Below are 12,566 nucleotides of genomic sequence, written 5' to 3' on the forward strand. Positions count from 1 at the left end.
CCATCATTACCACCACCACCACCATCATCACCACCATCATCATCACTATCATCATCATCATCATCACTATCATCATCACTATCATCATCAACACCATCATCATCACCACCATCATCATTACCACAACCACCACCATCATCACCACCACCATCACCACAACCACCATCATCACCATCACCGCCACCATCACCACCATCATCACCACCATCATCACCATCACCGCCACCATCACCATCATCACCGCCACCATCACCATCATCACCACCACCATCACCACCACCATCACCACCATCATCACCATCACCGCCACCATCACCACCACCACCACCATCACCACCATCATCACCACCACCACCATCACCACCATCATCATCACCACCACCATCACCACCACCACCACCATCATCACCATCACCGCCACCATCACCACCACCATCATCACCACCACCACCATCACCACCACCACCACCATCACCACCACCATCACCACCATCATCACCACCACCACCATCACCACCACCATCACCACCACCACCATCACCACCATCACCACCATCATCACCACCATCACCACCATCACCACCATCATCATCACCACCACCATCACCACCACCACCATCACCACCACCATCACCACCACCGCTGTGTGTGAATGCAGAGCGGCAGCGAAGTCGCCCTGGGCGCGTGTCGATGTCGATTCCTGGATGTGGAAGGGATGAAACCCCGCAGGGCCCGCAGAGAGAGAGACCCAACGCAGTGACCACGTGGGAGAGAGACGCAGCAGCAGCAGGCGTCGTCAGGGTCGGGATCGAACCCACGACCTCCTGCACACCACGCGAGATAGTCAACATCTCCTATCCACGGTGACTCACACACTCACTAACACACTCTGCAGAACATGGGGAGATTAGGAGACTGATAAATAATCTCTCACTCAAAAGACAAAGATCCCCCGTGTAGCCTTAACAGGCTGTAGGGGCAAGTGCTGTTAGCGAGCACCTATTAAAGCCGGAACGGCGCACGAGGGGGTGGGTGGCCAGCACCACGCCCGACCACCTTTGTCTCCCCAGTGGCGATGTTTACAAACCGCACCAGGTACTCATTTGAGGCCGAGTCGACCTAGGGGAGGCCCAGGACCGGTTCAGATAATAGTCACTGGTCTTGGCCATGAGCGGGAATCGAACTCGGGTCGCCAGGTTCGTAGCGCAGCGCTGACCACTACACTACCGCTCCCCACAAGGTGACACAACAACAACCGCCATTCGCCACTAAGTGGCGGTGACGTCACCACGACGCTTGTGCCAGGCCATGTGCACCTTGAAGCCACGTAAAGTGTCGAACGCCCGCTGACAGGAGGTCACGGGGCAGACCCAGGTGCCACGGGTCGACTGACTGAGATGACTGGCTGATGCACCATCTGTGCCCCCTACTGTGCCAACCTGCTGTGCTTTAGCCACTCGGCGCTCCGCTCGTTGTTGTGAGCGTCGCTCCTCCGCCCTCCGTTGTTGTTGGAGGGCGACTGCCTCCAACTGCCCAGTAGCATCCTTCACGAGCCTCCTCCACAGAGGCCGATCTTGACACCGCTGGTACCAGTCATCGGCAAGTCCACTCAGCTCCACGTCCTCCTGTACCACATCACTCCATCTCTTCTCTAGCCCGTGCCGCGCCCGTTTAGCTCTCTCGATCCGGCCGAACAAAAGCTGTTTCGGCATGCGGTGGCTGGGCATGTGGGCTACATGACCCAGCCAACGCAGCCTTGCCTGCCGGAGGAGCTCACCGATGGGTCCTTGCCCAGATATTTCAAGGATTGGTGAGCTCCTCACACAATCCAGCCTGGTTAAACCCAGGATGGATCATAGGCAGGCTAGCCTAAATGTTTCTAACCGGCGAAAATGTTCCATTAGGGGGGTCCACGTGTCGCAAGCGTAGAGAAGGGAGGGAATGACCGTGGCCGAGAAGACCTGAAGCTTAGTGCTGAGCGACAGACTAGGTAGCTTCCACACAGCGTTACGCAACCGATGAAAAGATATTGCCGCTCGACTGATACGGAGTGAGACCTCTGCTGTTAAACTGGAGCCGGTCATAAGCACACTGCCCAGGTATGGGAAACTCTCCACTCGCTCCACAACTGCCCCATCACCGATTGGGAGTTGTTGGGGGTGGAGTGTCCGATGGTACAAAATACCCAGGCAGGTGCTTAGTTTTGGTGGGGCTGATGGTAAGGCCCCATCTCTTAGTGGCACGCTCCAGTCTCAGCAGCGTCTCCAAATCCTCCTCTGAATGGGCAGCTATTACCAAATCATCAGCATGCATAACGTGGTTGAGCAATAGGGAGCCATCCCTTGACCGCACGCGGGCATCGATCAGCCTCCCATTACATCTGTACCATATGGAGATTCCCCCGGTATAGCTATTGAAGGCTTCACGAACTACGTGGACCCCAAGGTGTACAGGGAATGGCACTGACTCCCGGCCACGTAGTTTTACCCGGGCCCGCTCACCATCATGAAGGTCCTTAATGATCGTGAGCAGAGTGTCAGGTACTCCAAAAGCACGAAGAACAACCCAGAGCCCAGGCCTACTGATGGTATCATAGGCCTTCACCAGGTCAATAAAGCAGAGATGTAGGTCTTGCTGGAATTCCCTACATCTCTGCTGTAGCAGACGGACAGAAAATATGGCATCTGTGCAGGACCACCCTTTCCTGAAACCGCATTGGGGCTCCGCAAGCCTCTCCTCAGCGTGCCTGGCAAGGCGATTTTGAATAATCCTTGCCAGGACCTTTCCCGGCACACTGAGGAGTGAGATGTCCCTGTAGTTGTTACAGTGTGTGCGGTCCCCCTTCTTAAGATGGAGACAACTAGGGAATCCTTCCAATCCTGAGGAACCCGTCCAGTGGTCCAGACTGTGCACAAACGCCACCCTCCCTCAGCAATTTGCGTGGGAGATCATCTCTGCCCGCTACTCTTCCTGGTCTCAGTCTCCGGATCGCCTTCAGTACTTCCTGAACAGATGGCACCTCAGCCAGCCACTCATAGGGGGTGACTTCTTCCAATATTTGAGGCACCGCAGCATCAGTAGGGTCATCCCCACTTTGTGCCACGATGTTTTCCTTGCTGAGGGATTTTCCCTCCCTTAGGACCTCACAGAAATGCTCAGCAAATCTGCAAACCTGTTCCCGGGGGTCGGAGATTGGATCACCGTTTTTTTCCCCTAATGATGGTAATAGGTGTGGCGCTGCAGGTTACCTTTTTGATGGAGTTAAATAGAGAATTGTGATCGCGGGCCACTAAGGCAGACTCCATCTCCTCAGCAACCCGCGACCACCACCCATCCTTGCAGCGCCTCACGGCTCTCCGAACCTCCGAGCGAAGGCTGCGGTAAGCCTCCTCATTCTCTGACGTGGGATTCTGTAGCCGATGACAGTGGGCCCGTCGCTTTTTCTCAACTATCCTGAACACCTCCTCTGTCAGCCAGGGTCTCTGGAGAGGTCTGGACCGCCTACCCAAAGCAGCCATTGCAGCTACATGAGTCACAGTCCTAAACCTCACCCATTTACCCTCGACATCAGGAGTGGGGGACGATGCCAACCCCAGCCGCAACCGATGATGAAATTCTCGCTTGCAACTTTGATCAGATAACTGAGACCAGGCCACTTTAGGTTGGAATGGGGTCCTGGGTGTACACCCACCACCGGAGTGGAAGAATGGCACGCGCATCTTACAGATGACTAGTCGATGGTCAGAGGGCAGATCAGCTCCACGGTAGGTCCTGGTGTCAAGGACATGGGCTCGCATCCGCTGGTCCGTCACTATGTAGTCCAGCAGATGTTCTTGCTTGGACCCGGCATGCATCCATGATGTTGTGTGGATGCGCCGATGCCGGAACAGCGTGTTGGTAATTACAAGCCCATGGGCTGCACAAAAATCTAGCAGCCTCCTACCGTTGTTATTGAGCTAATTTGGCCCATGCCCTCCAATCACTCCAGACCAGGTGCCAGCATCATGACCAACTCGAGTCACTTTAGCCAGCACCTGTGACAGGAGGTCATAGATCCCTCCCCCGATGTTCGTCTTCGGTGGTGGCATAAGTAACCACGACCACCACTTCGCCTCAGGTTGATGGGAGTACACTATCGCTCCTCACAACAGACACACACACAGACAAACACAGACACACACAAACAGACACACACAGTCTGCTTGTTTGGCAGTCTGCTGCCCCGAGTAGAGGACTGTCCACCCCTCATGGTGGCAGGAGCCAGAACCGGTCCACCAGACCTCTTGAATGCCACAGAGATCCAGGTGGTACCGGTCCAGCTCCCGACAGAGGAGTGGCAGCCTCTCCTCCGCAGTGAGCGTTCGAACATTCCACGTGGCCATCCGTAGTGGCTTTTCGTTGTTTCTGGAGGAGCCCCGAGGGTAGAGATTCAACCTCCTGGTGCCTCCGGCACACGCTTGTGCCAGGCTATGTGCACCCTGAGACACACACACGCACAGACACAGACACGCACAGACACAGACACGCACAGACACAGACACAGACACGCACAGACACAGACACACGCACAGACACACGCACAGACAGACGCACAGACAGACGCACAGACAGACAAAGATAAAGATCCCCGTATAGCCTTAACAGACTGTAGGGGCAAGTGCTGTTAGCGAGCACCTATGAAGGCCGGAACGGTACACGAGGGGGTGGGTGGCCAGCACCACGCCCGACCGCCTTTGTCTCCCTAGTGGCAATTTTTACACACCGCACCAGGTACTCATTTGAGGCTGAGTCGACCTAGGGGAGGCCCGGGACCGGTTCAGATAATTGTCACTGGTGTTGGCCGTGAGCGGGAATCGAACCCGTGTCGCCGGGTTCATAGCTCAGCGAGCTAACCGCTACACTATCGCTCTCCACAACACACAGACAGACACACACACAGACACACACAGACAGAGACACACACACACATACGTCTACGACACTGACACCCTCATCACACAGATCCCTCTCCTCCTCCATCCCCTCCCCCCACGTCGCCCCCCCCCACCCCCCGGCAACTCCACCGCCGCCCCTCCCCCGCCACAGGCCCCGCCCTGCGCGTGGCCCCGCGCATGCGCAGTGCGAAGTCGCGCGCGCGCGTCTCGCGCCCCGCATTGTGGCTGAGCGCAGCGCGGGGAGACGACGACGACGAGGAGGAGGAGGAGGTCGTGAGGAGGTGGTGAGGAGGTGGTGAGGAGGTGAGGAAGAGGTGGTGAGGAGGTGAGGTGGGAGTGGTGAGGTGGGAGTGGTGAGGAAGAGACCGCGAGGTGGAGGAGAGGAGGAGGTGGTGAGGAGACGACGAGGAGGAAGAGACGAGGAGGTGGTGAGGAGGTGAGGAAGAGGTGGTGGTGAGGAAGAGACGAGGAGGTGGTGAGAAGGCGAGGCGGTGACAAGACAAGGAGACGAGGAGGTGAGGAGACGAGGTGGGGACGACGAGGTGTGTACAGTGAGACAGACGAGGTGTGTGTACAGTGAGAGGCGAGGTGTGTACAGTGAGGCAGACGAGGTGTGTGTACAGTGAGACAGACGAGGTGTGTGTACAGTGAGACAGACGAGGTGTGTGTACAGTGAGACAGACGAGGTGTGTACAGTGAGACAGACGAGGTGTGTACAGTGAGACAGACGAGGTGTGTACAGTGAGACAGACGAGGTGTGTGTACAGTGCGGCAGACGAGGTGTGTGTACAGTGATACAGACGAGGTGTGTGTACAGTGAGACAGACGAGGTGTGTGTACAGTGAGACAGACGAGGTGTGTACAGTGAGACAGACGAGGTGTGTGTACAGTGCGGCAGACGAGGTGTGTACAGTGAGACAGACGAGGTGTGTACAGTGAGACAGACGAGGTGTGTACAGTGAGACGGACGATGTGTGTGTACAGTGAGACAGACGAGGTGTGTGTACAGTGAGGCAGACGAGGTGTGTACAGTGAGACGGACGAGGTGTGTGTACAGTGAGACAGACGAGGTTTGTGTACAGTGAGACAGACGAGGTGTGTGTACAGTGAGAGGCGAGGTGTGTACAGTGAGACGGACGAGGTGTGTGTACAGTGAGACAGACGAGGTGTGTACAGTGAGACGGACGAGGTGTGTGTACAGTGAGGCAGACAGACGAGGTGTGTACAGTGAGACAGACGAGGTGTGTGTACAGTGAGGCAGACAGACGAGGTGTGTACAGTGAGATGGACGAGGTGTGTGTACAGTGAGGCAGACGAGGAGTGTACAGTGAGACGGACGAGGTGTGTGTACAGTGAGACAGACGAGGTGTGCGTACAGTGAGACGGACGAGGTGTGTACAGTGAGACAGACGAGGTGTGTGTACAGTGAGACAGACGAGGTGTGTGTACAGTGAGACAGACGAGGTGTGTACAGTGAGACAGACGAGGTGTGTACAGTGAGACAGAGGTGTGTACAGTGAGACAGACGAGGTGTGTGTACAGTGAGGCAGACGAGGTGTGTACAGTGAGGCAGACGAGGTGTGTACAGTGAGGCAGACGAGGTGTGTACAGTGAGACAGACGAGGTGTGTACAGTGAGACAGACGAGGTGTGTACAGTGAGACAGACGAGGTGTGTGTACAGTGAGACAGACGAGGTGTGTACAGTGAGACAGACGAGGTGTGTACAGTGAGACAGACGAGGTGTGTACAGTGAGACAGACGAGGTGTGTGTACAGTGAGACAGACGAGGTTTGTGTACAGTGAGAGGCGAGGTGTGTGTACAGTGAGACAGACGAGGTGTGTACAGTGAGACGGACGAGGTGTGTACAGTGAGACAGACGAGGTGTGTGTACAGTGAGACAGACGAGGTGTGTACAGTGAGAGGCGAGGTGTGTGTACAGTGAGACAGACGAGGTGTGTACAGTGAGACGGACGAGGTGTGTACAGTGAGAGGCGAGGTGTGTACAGTGAGACAGACGAGGTATGTGTACAGTGAGACAGAGGAGGTGTGTACAGTGAGACAGACGAGGTGTGTACAGTGAGACAGACGAGGTGTGTACAGTGAGACAGACGAGGTGTGTACAGTGAGACAGACGAGGTGTGTACAGTGAGACAGACGAGGTGTGTACAGTGAGACGGACGAGGTGTGTACAGTGAGACGGACGAGGTGTGTACAGTGAGAGGCGAGGTGTGTACAGTGAGACAGACGAGGTGTGTGTACAGTGAGACAGACGAGGTGTGTGTACAGTGAGACAGACACATACAGTAGGCATACACACAGATGTAGAGGTACACATCACAGACACAGAGACACACAGAGACACATAGAGATACACATAGAGACACAGATACACAGAGACACAGAGATACACAGAGACACACAGATATACACAGAAATACACATAGAGATACACAGAGACACACAGAGACACACAGAGACACAGAGATACACAGAGACACATAGAGACACACATAGATACACAGAGACACACAGAGATACATAGAGATACATAGAGATACACAGAGATAGACAGAGACACAGAGATAGACAGAGACACAGAGACACATAGAGATAGACAGAGACACACAGAGATACATAGAGATACATAGAGATACACAGAGATAGATAGAGATACACAGAGATACACAGAGACACACAGAGACACAGAGATAGACAGAGACACACAGAGATACATAGAGATACATAGAGATAGACAGAGATACACAGAGATAGACAGAGACACACAGCGACACATAGAGATAGACAGAGACGCACAGAGACACAGAGATACATAGAGATAGACAGAGACACACAGAGACACATAGAGATACATAGAGATAGACAGAGATACACAGAGATAGACAGAGACACACAGAGACACATAGAGATAGACAGAGACACACAGAGACACATAGAGATACATAGAGATAGACAGAGACACACAGAGACACACAGGGACACACAGGGACACACAGAGACACATAGAGACACACAGGGACACATAGAGACACACAGGGACACACAGGGACACACAGAGACACAGGGACACACAGGGACACACAGAGACACATAGAGACACACAGAGACACACAGAGACACATAGAGACACACAGGGACACACAGGGACACACAGAGACACATAGAGACACACAGGGACACACAGGGACACATAGGGACACACAGGGACACACAGAGACACATAGAGACACATAGAGATACACAGAGACACACAGAGACACATAGGGACACATAGAAATACACAGAGACACACAGGGACATACTGAGACACATAGAGACACACAGGGACACACAGAGACACACAGGGACACACAGGGACACACAGGGACACACAGAGACACATAGAGACACACAGGGACACACAGAGACACATAGAGACACATAGAGATACACAGAGACACACAGAGACACATAGGGACACATAGAAATACACTGAGACACACAGGGACACACAGAGACACATAGAGACACACAGGGACACACAGGGACACACAGAGATACATAGAGATACACAGATATACAGAGACACGTAGAAATACACAGAGACACATAGAGATACACAGAGACACAGAGACACATAGAGATACACAGATATACAGAGACACTTAGAAATACACAGAGACACATAGAGATACACAGAGACACATAGAGATACACAGAGACACATAGAGATACACAGAGACACATAGATGCACAGAGACACATAGATACACAGAGACACATAGACACACAGGGACACATAGGGACACATAGGGACACATAGAGACACACAGAGACACGTAGAGATACACAGAGACACATAGATACACAGAGACACATAGATACACAGAGACACATAGATACACAGAGACACAGAGACACATAGAGATACACAGATATACATAGAGACACGTAGAATTACACAGAGACACATAGAGATACACAGAGACACATAGAGATACACATAGATACATAGAGATACACAGAGACACATAGAGATACACAGAGACACATAGAGACACCTAGAGATACATAGAGATACACAGATATACATAGAGACACGTAGAAATACACAGAGACACATAGATATACATAGAGACACAGAGACACATAGAGATACACAGAGACACAGAGATACACAGAGACACATAGATACACCTAGAGATACATAGAGATACATAATGATACACAGAGACACATAGAGATACACAGATATACATAGAGACACGTAGAAATACACAGACACACATAGAGATACACAGAGACACAGAGACACATAGAGATACACAAAGAGATACAGCGAAATAAACAGAGATTCCTACACAGGAAGATGCCCCAAGATACACAAACATGAAGACGCATGTCGAGATGTCGACATTGAGACACATGGTACACACAAAAAGAGACAAAGGTCCCCCGTGTAGCCTTAACAGGCTGTTGGGGCAAGTGCTGTTAGCGAGCAGCAGCCCCCGTGAATGTAGGAACGGTACACGAGATGGTGTAGCGATGTCTACTACACACAGAGTAGTGATGTCTACTACACACCGTGTAGCGATGTCTACTACACACAGAGTAGCGATGTTTACTACACACAGTGTAGCGATGTCTACTACACACCGTGTAGCAATGTCTACTACACACAGTGTAGTGATGTCTACTACATACCGTGTAGCGATGTTTACTACACACAGTGTAGCGATGTTTACTACACACAGAGTAGCGATGTCTACTACACACAGTGTAGCGATGTCTACTACACACAGAGTAGCGATGTTTACTACACACAGAGTAGCGATGTTTACTACACACAGTGTAGCGATGTCTACTACACACAGTGTAGCGATGTCTACTACACACCGTGTAGCGATGTCTACTACACACAGAGTAGCGATGTCTACTACACACAGAGTAGCGATGTCTACTACACACAGAGTAGCGATGTTTACTACACACAGTGTAGTGATGTCTACTACACACAGTGTAGCGATGTCTACTACACACAGAGTAGCGATGTTTACTACACACAGAGTAGCGATGTTTACTACACACAGAGTAGCGATGTCTACTACACACAGAGTAGCGATATCTACTACACACCGTGTAGCGATGTTTACTACACACAGAGTAGCGATGTCTACTACACACAGAGTAGCGATGTCTACTACACACAGAGTAGCGATGTCTACTACACACAGAGTAGCGATGTCTACTACACACCGTGTAGCGATGTTTACTACACACAGAGTAGCGATGTCTACTACACACAGTGTAGCGATGTCTACTACACACCGTGTAGCGATGTCTACTACACACAGAGTAGCGATCTTTACTACACACAGTGTAGTGATGTCTACTACACACAGAGTAGCGATGTTTACTACACACAGTGTAGCGATGTTTACTACACACAGAGTAGCGATGTTTACTACACACAGAGTAGCGATGTTTACTACACACAGAGTAGCGATGTTTACTACACACAGAGTAGCGATGTCTACTACACACAGTGTAGCGATGTCTACTACACACAGAGTAGCGATGTTTACTACACACCGTGTAGCGATGTTTACTACACACAGAGTAGCGATGTTTACTACACACCGTGTAGCGGTGTTTACTACACACAGAGTAGCGATGTTTACTACACACAGAGTAGCGATGTCTACTACACACAGAGTAGCGATGTTTACTACACACAGAGTAGCGATGTCTACTACACACAGTGTAGCGATGTCTACTACACACAGAGTAGCGATGTTTACTACACACCGTGTAGCGATGTTTACTACACACAGAGTAGCGATGTCTACTACACACAGTGTAGCGATGTTTACTACACACAGTGTAGTGATGTCTACTACACACCATGTAGCGGTGTTTACTACACACCATGTAGCGGTGTTTACTACACACCGTGTAGCGATGTTTACTACACACAGTGTAGCGATGTCTACTACACACAGAGTAGCGGTGTTTACTACACACAGTGTAGCGATGTCTACTACACACAGAGTAGCGATGTTTACTACACACCGTGTAGCGATGTTTACTACACACAGAGTAGCGGTGTTTACTACACACCGTGTAGCGATGTTTACTACACACAGAGTAGCGATGTCTACTACACACAGAGTAGTGATGTTTACTACACACAGTGTAGCGATGTCTACTACACACAGAGTAGCGGTGTTTACTACACACAGAGTAGCGATGTCTACTACACACAGTGTAGCGATGTCTACTACACACAGAGTAGCGATGTTTACTACACACCGTGTAGCGATGTTTACTACACACAGAGTAGCGATGTTTACTACACACAGTGTAGCGATGTCTACTACACACAGAGTAGCGATGTTTACTACACACAGAGTAGCGATGTCTACTACACACAGTGTAGCGATGTCTACTACACAGAGTAGCGGTGTTTACTACACACAGAGTAGCGATGTCTACTACACACAGAGTAGCGATGTTTACTACACAGAGTAGCGATGTCTACTACACACCGTGTAGCGATGTCTACTACACACAGAGTAGCGATGTTTACTACACACAGTGTAGCGATGTTTACTACACACAGTGTAGCGATGTACTACACACAGTGTAGCGATGTTTACTACACACCGTGTAGCGATGTCTACTACACACAGAGTAGCGATGTTTACTACACACAGTGTAGCGATGTTTACTACACACAGAGTAGCGATGTTTACTACACACAGTGTAGCGATGTTTACTACACACCGTGTAGCGATGTTTACTACACACAGTGTAGCGATGTCTACTACACACCGTGTAGCGATGTCTACTACACACAGAGTAGCGATGTTTACTACACACAGAGTAGCGATGTCTACTACACACAGAGTAGCGATGTCTATTACACACAGTGTAGCGATGTTTACTACACACAGAGTAGCGATGTTTACTACACACCGTGTAGCAATGTCTACTACACACAGTGTAGCGATGTTTACTACACACAGAGTAGCGATGTTTACTACACACCGTGTAGCGATGTTTACTACACACCGTGTAGCGATGTTTACTACACACAGAGTAGCGATGTCTACTACACACAGTGTAGCGATGTTTACCACACACAGTGTAGCGATGTCTACTACATACAGAGTAGCGATGTTTACTACACACAGAGTAGTGATGTTTACTACACACAGAGTAGCGATGTTTACTACACACAGTGTAGCGATGTCTACTACACACAGAGTAGCGATGTTTACTACACACAGTGTAGCGATGTTTACTACACACAGTGTAGCGATGTCTACTACACACCGTGTAGCGATGTCTACTACACACAGAGTAGCGATGTTTACTACACACCGTGTAGCGATGTCTACTACACACCGTGTAGCGATGTTTACTACACACCGTGTAGCGATGTTTACTACACACCATGTAGCGATGTTTACTACACACCATGTAGCGATGTCTACTACACACAGAGTAGCGATGTTTACTACACACCGTGTAGCGATGTTTACTACACACAGAGTAGCGATGTTTACTACACACAGAGTAGCGATGTCTACTACACACAGAGTAGCGATGTTTACTACACACAGAGTAG

General features: G+C 50.8%; 1 protein-coding gene across 1 annotated transcript in view; it reads left to right on the top strand.

Annotated features, from left to right (window-relative positions):
* The first annotated feature begins 5,104 nt into the window (after positions 1-5,104).
* The window catches only part of LOC116955845 (uncharacterized), a 117,727-nt gene continuing 110,265 nt past the window's right edge, over positions 5,105-12,566 (top strand). The window contains 1 exon segment of the mRNA XM_076053794.1: positions 5,105-5,449. The gene's annotated coding sequence lies outside the window, so the exon portion shown is untranslated.

Source organism: Petromyzon marinus, chromosome 62 (genome assembly GCF_048934315.1).
Source record: "Petromyzon marinus isolate PM22_M1 ecotype Great Lakes invasive population chromosome 62, UKy_Petmar_22M1.pri1.0, whole genome shotgun sequence".
NCBI lineage: Eukaryota > Metazoa > Chordata > Hyperoartia > Petromyzontiformes > Petromyzontidae > Petromyzon > Petromyzon marinus.